General features: G+C 46.4%; 1 pseudogene; it reads right to left on the bottom strand.

Moving 5' to 3' along the window:
* Positions 1-982: 982 nt before the first annotated feature.
* LOC123486025 lies at positions 983-10,584 on the bottom strand (annotated as a pseudogene).
* Between the last annotated feature and the right edge of the window lie 117 nt (positions 10,585-10,701).

Here is a 10,701-nt window from a genome sequence, read left to right on the forward strand (position 1 = left end):
ATAAGTACTCTGCTGTCCTCTTCTCTAGACACAGTTTGATGACATCTAAATTAAATCAAATTTGAATTGATTATTGATTGATTTCTGAAGCTGGCTGGAGTGTCGGTGTGTGGCCAGTCTGTGACTGATGCTGGAAGGTTCTTTAGCTCTTTCGCTCTCCCTTCCTCTCTCTTCATCCAGTCATCCCTCCATTCCCTAGACTAAAGAAGCTTCTTTCTCTCTACCTTCCCACCTGTCACCTTACAGGTAGAGAAACTGGAATTCAATTAATAAACTACTACCTTTTGTTAGAAATCATCTATAGACAGTACTTTCCCTTTCAAAATTGAATAAATATGCAGGAGAGAGTTCAAGACACAAGCAACGGCCATACTCAATGAAATCCGCTAAACAGCTTTCCAGGGAGAAGTTAAATTGAAAAAATAACACTCATTCAGAGTGGCCAGAAAGATTGTTTGAATCAACTACAAAGTTGTATTTCTTTTCTGGTTTGTCTCACATTGTAAAAATGATGTTGTCAAGGAGCTAAGTGAATCCAAAAGTGCGTTCTTTCTGCAGAAAAGGAGTGGTATTTTCAAGACTTATTCAGTAACTTGCTAAACCAGGCTTGATTGAATAGGACCTTGAGTTTTGTCAAATCCCTCACTTAACGGTTTTAAACAGAAACCGGTCAGGGCCCGTATTCAAAAAGTCGGAGTGCTGAGCTAGGATGTATCAGCTCTCTCCCCTTCACTTTTGTCTCCCCCCTCTCCCTCGTCTCAGATTGTTCACCTTTCATCCCTCCATCCCTGGCTTTTTATTTTTTGTCTTTCCCTGCACTCCATCTTCTCCTCAACTTGCTCCCCTATTTATTTGATAGTTCCTTCCCTTTCATTCATAACCCCAAACCCCTCCCTCCCTTCCCCTTTTCCCCTTCACTCATAGAACATGTTAGTAATATCAGAGTCCAGGCTGTAGATCCAGACCAATAGCGGGAATGACATTAAAAGACCCGACCAGGACACGCCCTAAACGCCCGCTCACGGCGGCGCCACGCCCCCTGGATCCCTTGAACCCTCCTCCGGCGCTCTCCCGCTCCTCCCTCCTGGCGCTCCACCCGGTACTCCGGCTCGATTCAGTTCCGGGCCAGGAACTCCGAGGGTTCCTCGGGCTCCATGAAGATGACGGGCAGGGACATCTTGAGGACCACAACCCACTGCGGCCACGACAGGGGGCGGATCTGAAACACCATCTGGAGGGGAGAGAAGGAGAGGAGGGGTGGTTAGACAATGAGATATCTGAGAGCATAATGTAATGTAACACACACACACACACACTTTCCTGTGCAGCAGTGTTAATTTGCACTCTTCGATTTAGTGTAGTCTTTAGTCATTTTGACTAAAATATCATTAAGTCCCATTTTTGTAATTTAAATAATGATTTAGTCTAGTTATTGTCAAAATGATGAAAACAGTGGGCCATTTTGGTCAACTAAATGCCCTTTCATTTTTAGTCACATCACATTTGTGTTGCCTCATTAACCTATAATAACATTAAACATAAATCACTGACTTCCATGTGCACAAACATGCATAACCTTGTCCTACCAACATATTTTTCTGCATAACATCCTATTCTTCCCTAAAGCAGAAATATGACAAACATACAGTAAATAAGAATAATATTCTATATTATAATTATCTGTACATTTCTAATTAGCCTACATAGATATTGCACATTACATACAAAACAAACACAAGAGCAGACAACCAGAGACTGTGAGGGTGAGAGAGAGAGAGAAGCACCATCACCAGATGGTGCCGCAAGTAGTATGGTTGAACCTCCATCACTTCGGTTGCGTCATTGCCATTGATAACAACGCTCCAGAGACGCCACATTGATGTCCAAAAGTAGAATGGGAGCTAATGACGGTTTCGCCCAGTGATGTGGTCCGAGTCACTAAACCTCGAGTCAGAATCAATTCCAAGTCCCGGCTCAAGTCCGATAACGAGTCCCTATGGCTGAAGTCCAGTCCGTGTTAGCCAGTCAGATATAGCGTATGTGGGATGCGGGGGATTTTAGTCAATAAGTTGTTTGCCATCCCGTTTCCTTTCTTCCTGTGCGCACCAAATGTTTGCATTTAGGGTACTGGTAAGTTACCAGGTCCACGTTTCAGTTGAAAAAGCGTTCTTGAACGTGCAGATAGAAATCCCATGAATAGAGCAACGTTATTACTTATTCAACATGCTCAGAGAGGCATGTTTGTTCTGCATAGCATATTCTGAACAGTCCAAAACTTTGCGTCCTCGCTGAAACGCCCCAGGTTGTTAGCTAGGCAGCTAGCTAATGAGGTAACATGACTGAACAAGGTGTAGCCTAAACAAATGGTTAACGGTACGGTCCGCAAGAAGCCTAGTGTTAGTACGGCCCACGATATGCTTTCTGAATGTAAAATGTGGCCTACCAATGCACGACAGGAAGAAAAAAAAACGTAGCGGAATTATGGTTCATGTCTTTTGAACGATAGCCTAAGTGGGCTAAGAATCAAGCCATTCTCTGAGGAAAAGGAGACTTGGCTACAGAACCTGTATGTGAAATGCAGTGGAAAAAAGTGGGAGGGTTGAGTGAGACTACAAAAAATTAAAAAGAGCCCACTTTTCTATAGGGGAGAGAAAAACATAGCTAAACTGTTGTTTTACTATTAAACTCAATTCTGCAATCGTTTTTAATTTTGTAAAGCAGCTTGTGTTTCTTTACCAGGCAAAGGGTAGCTAACTAGAAGGCTGGTGGTGACTGGTTAGCTACGGGGAAGAAGAGAGTCGCCAGGGCGATGTGTATAATCGGAGGCGGAACCTGAGTGGCGTCTGTCTGCCCACACTCATCGCTGTCCCCGCAGCTCACCAGCTGATGTAGGCTGTGTGTGACGTGTCCTTCCCACTGCTGAACAGAACTGCTCTGCACATCTTTGCTGCTAATATTAAATTGTGCTCGTCACAGAAAAGCTTCTCAATCTCTCCCAAAATTCTTGTCCAGTCCACTTAGAAGTCAGACTTTAGTCAGAGATTTTAGTTGACAAAATCATGCCAGATGATCACACACACACAGTGACTTACAGGCAGGGGGTCAACGTAGAGGATGAGGGGAAGTGGAGTGCCATGGAGAGACAGATCGCTCCCACCAGCCAGGGGTTGGATCCATGGAGGCATCTTCAGCAGGGACTGGTTTTCTGACAGACTGAGGACGAGGACACACAGCGGAGCTCAGAAATGGACCAGTACAAACTCAAAAGATGCCAGTAAAATATTGATACTAACGCAACAGAACTCGGGAATATAAATACAAAGTCAAAAGATGTCAGTAAAATATCCATACTTATACCAAAATAATCTCCGATATTATTTTTATTTTTTTGTCATTTAGCAGACGCTCTTATCCAGAGCGACTTACAGGAGCAATTAGGGTTAAGACCTTGCTCAAGGGCACATCGACAGATTTTTCACCTAGTCGTCGGGGATTAGAACCTCGACCTTTCGGTTACTAGCATCAGTCATAGAGATTATTATCTATGACATGACACAGAACAGGTTTAGTTTGCATATGATAACATGTACGATAACATTTTTTATTAGTCACAGTACATTCTACATATGTATATCGACTGTACATTTCATTCAGTTCTATTGCAATTGTTTTCCACCTTTGCTCTTCTCAATCATCAGACAAAGTTTATAAGTCGACAATGAAACACATTGTTTATGATCATGATATGCATGATTGTGCATGTAATGCTTTCATTATAAAGGTGCATTTTTATGGTGAAAATGATCTTCCCCAAACTTGAAACTCACGAGCAGTCTATGCATGCCAGTTAGGCTCTAAACTGGTTGTAAAGTGGATTAATGTGCTTAATTTTAAGAAGTTATTTGGCCACTTTAGTTGTGATACAAACCTTATCAAAGCATATAGGCCTATGGGCTAGGCTACATGAGGTGTGCGACTATGATTTAAAAGTTTCTTGACTTATTGCACACAAGCTGGGAATCATTCACAAGTGATAATACACTGCTCAAAAAAATAAAGGGAACGCTTAAACAACACAATGTAAGTCAATCACACTTCTGTGAAATCAAACTGTCCACTTCGGAAGCAACACTGATTGACAATACATTTCACATGCTGTTGTGCAAATGGAATAGACAACAGGTGGAAATTATAGGCAATAAGCAAGACACCCCCAATAAAGGACTGGTTTTGCAGGTGGTGACCACAGACCACTTCTCAGTTCCTATGCTTCCTGGCTGATGTTTTGGTCACTTTTGAATGCTGGCGGTGCTTTCACTCCTAGTGGTAGCATGAGACTGGAGTCTACAACCCACACAAGTGGCTCAGGTAGTGCAGCTCATCCAGGATGGCACATCAATGCGAGCTGTGGCAAGAAGGTTTGCTGTGTCTGTCAGCGTAGTGTCCAGAGCATGGAGGCGCTACAAGGAGACAGGCCAGTACATCAGGAGACGGGAGGAAGCCGTAGGAGGGCAACAACCCAGCAGCAGGGACTGCTACCTCCGCCTTTGTGCAAGGAGGAGCAGGAGGAGCACTGCCAGAGCCCCTGCAAAATGACTCCAGCAGGCCACAAATGTGCATGTGTCTGCTCAAACGGTCAGAAACAGACTCCATGAGGGTGGTATGAGGGCCCGACGTCCACAGGTGGGGGGTTGTGCTTACAGCCCAACACCGTGCAGGACATTTGGCATTTGCCAGAGAACACCAAGATTGGCAAATTTCGCCACTGGCGCCGTGCTCGCACAGATGAAAGCAGGTTCACACTGAGCACATGTGACAGAGTCTGAGACGCCGTGGAGAACGTTCTGCTGCCTGCAACATCCTCCAGCATGACCGGTTTGGCGGTGGGTAGTCATGGTGTGGGGTGGCATTTCTTTGGGGGGCCGCACAGCCCTCCATGTGCTTCGCCAGGTAGCCTGACTGCCATTAGGTACCGGGATTAGATCCTCAGACCCTTGTGAGACCATATGGCTGGTGCGGTTGGCCCTGGGTTCCTCCAAATGCAAGACAATGCTAGACCTCATGTGGCTGGAGTGTGTCAGCAGTTCCTGCAAGAGGAAGGCATTGATGCTATGGACTGGCCTGCCCGTTCCCCAGACCTGAATCCAATTGAGCACACTCTGGGACATCATGTCTCGCTCCATCCACCAACGCCACGTTGCACCACAGACTGTCCAGGAGTTGGCGGATGCTTTAGTCCAGGTCTGGGAGGAGATCCCTCAGGAGACCATCCGCCACCTCATCAGGAGCATGCCCAGGCGTTGTAGGGAGGTCATACAGGCACGTGGAGGCCACACACACACTACTGAGCCTCATTTTGACTTGTTTTAAGGACATTACATCAAAGTTGGATCAGCCTGTAATGTGGTTTTCCACTTAAATTTTGATGGTGACTCCAAATCCAGACATCCATGGGTTGATACATTTGATTTCCATTGATAATTTGTGTAATTTTGTTGTCAGCACATTCAACTATGTAAAGAAAAAAGTATTTAATAAGATTATTTCATTCATTCAGATCTAGGATGTGTTATTTTATTGTTCCCTTTATTTTTTTGAGCAGTGTATATAATTTACAAGTGAAAGGCTAATATTGTCACCCATCTGACTTTTCTTGATTTAATCTTGTCTTTACATATACTAAATAATATATATATGTGCGAAATTTGTTTTGATTGATAATGGACCATTATCATGCACCTGTCTCAAAAACAGGGGCAGGGGAAAAATACATGTCATCTATGCACTTAAAATGGCGAATGGAGGACGCTTTTCTCGTGATTCATTTTCATGCCAGCCAGGTAGGCTATACTCCTGTTGTAAAGAGAAGCAATGTGCTTAATATTAGGAAAGTTGAGAAATAAATATAGTAGGCCTAGCCTATAGAAGGCCATTCAAACTATTTTCTCACGCAATTGCATAGCCTATAGAAATGTTGCATAGCCTATAGAAATGTTGCATAGCCTATAGAAATGTTGCATAGCCTATATAAATGTTGCATAGCCTATAGAAATGTTGCATAGCCTATAGAAATGTTGCATAGCCTATAGAAATGATGCATAGCCTATAGAAATGTTGCATAGCCTATAGAAATGTTGCATAGCCTATAGAAATGTTGCATAGCCTATAGAAATGTTGCATAGCCTATAGAAATGTTGCGCAACATGAGCTCTCATTAAGTGTTTGATTAGATTTTCGATTATATTTGCATTGTTGTCAGAGTGATTGGAGGGACACTAGGGAGTGCTGAGTACCAGGCAGTTAGCAAGTTTGGTAGGCTACTAATGACCATCAGTAGCATCAGAGCTCAGAGAAGCCTCAATTACTGTGACTAAACGGTCACATAGAATTTGTCTGTAGTCATCACTCGTGACCGCCGGTGAGGCGGTAAACGATCACCGTAACAGCCCTAACCATGGAAGTTGTAGTTTTAGTAGCATACCTGTTGAGGGCGTTGCACATCTCTATGGTAACGAGTACAGACAGGGCCATGGTCATGGGGTAGGGGCGACTCGAACAACGAGCACTGCACCTCGCAAACTCCCCGTGGCCTTCACTGCACTGGAGATAGTGGGACTGAGCAGAGGAGAGAACAGAGAGAGATATATTGGGAGGGCGAGAGAGTGTGAGGGGGGTAGAGACAGAGAGAGGGGGGGTAGAGGGTTAAACACAGCCAAACCATAAAAGTATTATCTGTAGCTACAAAAATAATTTACCTATTCATTTTTCTCTATTATCATTGCATTTCTCTTATAACCATCTCACAACCCAGCTAAACTGGAGAAGAGGGACGAGGAGGTCAGGATGAGTGAAAGAAGAGGGGGATGGAGTGAGAAGAGAAGGATATGGAGGTTGGAGGTTAGATGCGGTAAAGTAAGAGACGTGAGAGAAGAGAAGGGTGTGTTCTAACCAGTTGGTAGAAGGAGAGTTTGGGTCCGTCGTGTGCTGCCATGAACCACCAGGCTGCAGCTCCTACTGTGGCTGCGCCCACGTAGCCTGGAGAGAGGTCAAAGGTTAGATGGATGGGTATATTCTAGAATCTCAGCCGATATTGTGATGCAAATCAATCAATCGTCCACAAATGTTATTTGTATAAATCCTTTTTTCAAATACATTTGTCACAAAGTGCATGAGGCTACGTTCTAAGTTCCCCAAATACAAGAACCCTGTCTGTTCATAATCTATAGCCTCACGATGCAGTCTCTGCCATAGATATAGATCGAGATATACTAGACTTACTCACATCCGACGATGAGGCATCTGCAATAGACATAGAAACAGATAAAGTAGAAACACACATCCGAACGATGAGGTATCTGCAGAAGAGCCATCCGAGATGAGTGGCTCCTTGGGGGAGCGCGGGGCGGGGACATGATGTCCAGGTCGGGGGGTTGAAGCCCAGGGCGGTGGCCGGGAAGCCGTCCGTCACCAGGTTGACCCACAGCAACTGGACCGGGATCAGGGCCTCGGGCATGCCCAGAGCAGCAGTCATGAAAATACTGGAGGGGAGAGAAGGTTAGGATGGTAAGGTGGGGGGAGAGAGAGCAGAAAGGGGGTGAGAGTGAGGGAGGGATAAAACAATAATTATTCAGAAATCCTCTCTTTACTGTTCCAGACTACTATTAGCCCTCAAGTTAATCCATTCATCCATCTCTCCTTTTTTACATTTTCCTTCTCTCTATTGTCACCTGACCTAGAGTACTCCTCTCCTAAATGTGCACCTCCGTTCTGTTATCCTTCCCCTTTATTTATAACCGTAACTCCACCACCCTCTCTCCCTCCCTCCCTCGTTTTCATCCCCCTCTCCATACAGCCTCTCCTATGATACACCTATGAAGTATCCTATACACTGTTTCATGTTGTTATAGATGGCTCTGCCCTCTCTCTCCTCCAATCCCTCCTTCTCTCTCCTCCATTCCCTCCCTCTCGTCCCCCGTCCCCCTCTCCTCACCAGACAACCTCTCCTATGTTGGAGGAGATGAGGTATCGTATGAACTGTTTCATGTTGTTGTAGATGGCTCTGCCCTCTTCTACAGCCGCTACGATGGTAGAGAAGCCATCATCAGCTAGGATCATCTCTGAAGCGGACCCGGCTCACAGCCGTGCCTGAACCCATGGCGATACCGATCTCTGCCTCTTCAGGGCTGGATGCGTCGTTCACTCCATCACCAGTCTGGGGGAGAGAGGGAGGGAGAGGGAGGGAGAGGGGGAAGGGAGGAATGGGAAGGAGCAAGAACAGGCGGTAGTCAAAAGAGGGAGGAAACACAATGCAAACATGCTTTCTCAACACAGAGGAAGAATGTTAACGATGACAACAGTTCTGTCACCGATTTGAACAGGTATTTTTTGTGTAACACAGGGTAAGAGCAGTAGACAGGGCAATTGCTGCCCACAGAGACAGATACACACACACACCCTTTCACCCCTCACCCCACCCCCCTCACCATGGCTGTGACCTTGTCAGAGGCTCTGCTTAGGTACTCCACGATGCGGCTCTTGTGTGTGGGTTCCACGTGGCGAAGCAGCGTCCGGTACGACAGGCCTGCCTCTGGAGTGTTGGGGGCAAGCTGGTTAAACTCCCCTCCCCGTCAGGCCCCTGAGAACGGGTACGTCCCTGCCGCCTCCTCCTCCTCCTCCGTGATGATGCCGCCACTTCCACGACAGATGGACATGGCCGTGCCCCTTGTTGTCACCTGGGGGACGTGAGGTTAGATGGAGAGATGACACCCAGGAGGCAAAACTGTTTGAAATCGCGTTATTACGGCCTGGCCCGATACCAGTATCACAATACTCGTTAGTATCGTGGCAAGTAAACAAAACACGAAGCAAATTTAATTTATTTAGGAAAACAGCCCTAATGTTGGAAACAAACATCATTATGTTGTCATCCAGAGTCACATTTATTTATTTTCCAAGCTATAGCACACAATATTTTACATGCAGCAGGTTTTTAAAGGACCAAAGAGTTTGGTCGAAGCCGTGTTTTCATTTTTGCCATGTAAAAAATATTGCGATACTGGTATCGTCCCGGCCTTACACGTTATAATAGCTTTTTAAGGTAGATGAGTGTGTTGAGACTTTATTGAATCCCCTTGGATAATGTGTCTTGAGTCTCCCCATCCAACAAACATGCATCACAACACAACAAACAACAGAGGGAGTGTGTTTAAGGCGTGTCATACCTGTGATCATGATGACGCGGATGCCAGCCTGCCCGGACATACGCGGACCGCACCAAGTACTTCCTTCCTGGGGGTCCAGCATCCCCCACCGCAGCCCGACGAAGGTCAGGTCCGACTGGAGGGGGAGAGGAGGTTGTTGTTTCTTTAACACTAATCCAAAAATTAAACTGTATTTGAAGTGCCTTAAAAAAAAACCGCAACACACTTTACAGTAAAAAATATTAAAATAAGAGAAATAGGCAAGCAAAATGCAATAAAAGAGGGAATAAAAGTGCATTACACAAAGGATACCTAAAATTAAATCATCCTAAAATCCCTCACCTCGTAGTCGGCGAAGGTGGCTGAGTTCTCCAGGTTGAGGGAGCGTATCTCGGGGCGAGTCCCGGGTTGCCATGGCGAGGCATCGGAGGGTGTCCCGCCCGTGGCCCACTCCTGACGATCCCTGGAGCTGCTCCCGTCCCGCCGGCGTCATGGGCACCCGCGCACCCCCGTTCACCCGGATCCAACGGCAGCGCTCCAGCACGCTCTCCGGAGCTCCCTGGGAGAGAGACGGGACGTTAATACAAAGTGAGGAGATGGCGGAGAGAGAGGGCAAGAGAAAGAGCTCAGAAGAAAGGAAGAAAAACAGAAACGGCATGAAAGAGCAGAGAGAGGAAGGGGGGAAGTGGATAAGTAGGAGTGATAGAGAGAGCTGACCTTGACAAACATCTTGGCCCCAGCGGCAGAGCGGCTGAGCTTGTTGGGAGAATAGAACACTGACATGGGACTTCCTGTCACGAGAAATTCTAACGCCACCCTTCCTCATCAACTGTTTTATCACCTGATGGAGGGAGGAGGGAGGAGAGGAGATTTATCATTCAATCATTCTGCAAGGAAGGAAAATAGGTCAGCACGTCTCAATGGTACACACATGCAGATTTTTTTGATCACAGACACACACACACTCACCGAGCAGCAGGCAGTAGCTCTCAACAGCGGACAGTCCTCGGAGGTTCATGGTCGAACACGTTCATCTTCTCCACCAGACAGCACAGGGCGGGCCCCTAGCCTCGCCCACCTTCTCCACCCTTAGACTGGGGGACACACACACGCAGGTTAAGGGTCAACAACAATGATATTATTTGAATTTATTATTTCAAACAGATGCTACTGACTGGAACAAAAGTAGCTCTCCAATATAAGAATTAAGTAATGTTGTCATTTGTGTGTATGGATGGAACGGGTTATGGTGGGAGGCGTGGTTATGGCGTGTAGTGGCGGTGTTATGGCGTGTTGGTGCCGCGGGGGGTGGAGGCCGTGGGTTATGGCGTGGAGTGCCGTGGTTGATGGCGTGGAGGCCGTGGGTTATGGCGTGGAGTGCCATGGTTATGGCGTGGAGGCGGGTTATGGCTTGGAGGCCGTGGTTATGGCGTGGAGTGCCGTGGTTATGGGAGGCGGTTATGCCGTAAGGCGCTGCAATGCCGCGGTTATGGCGCAGTGC

This window comes from Coregonus clupeaformis, unplaced genomic scaffold (genome assembly GCF_020615455.1).
Source record: "Coregonus clupeaformis isolate EN_2021a unplaced genomic scaffold, ASM2061545v1 scaf0960, whole genome shotgun sequence".
In the NCBI taxonomy this organism is placed as follows: Eukaryota; Metazoa; Chordata; class Actinopteri; order Salmoniformes; family Salmonidae; genus Coregonus; species Coregonus clupeaformis.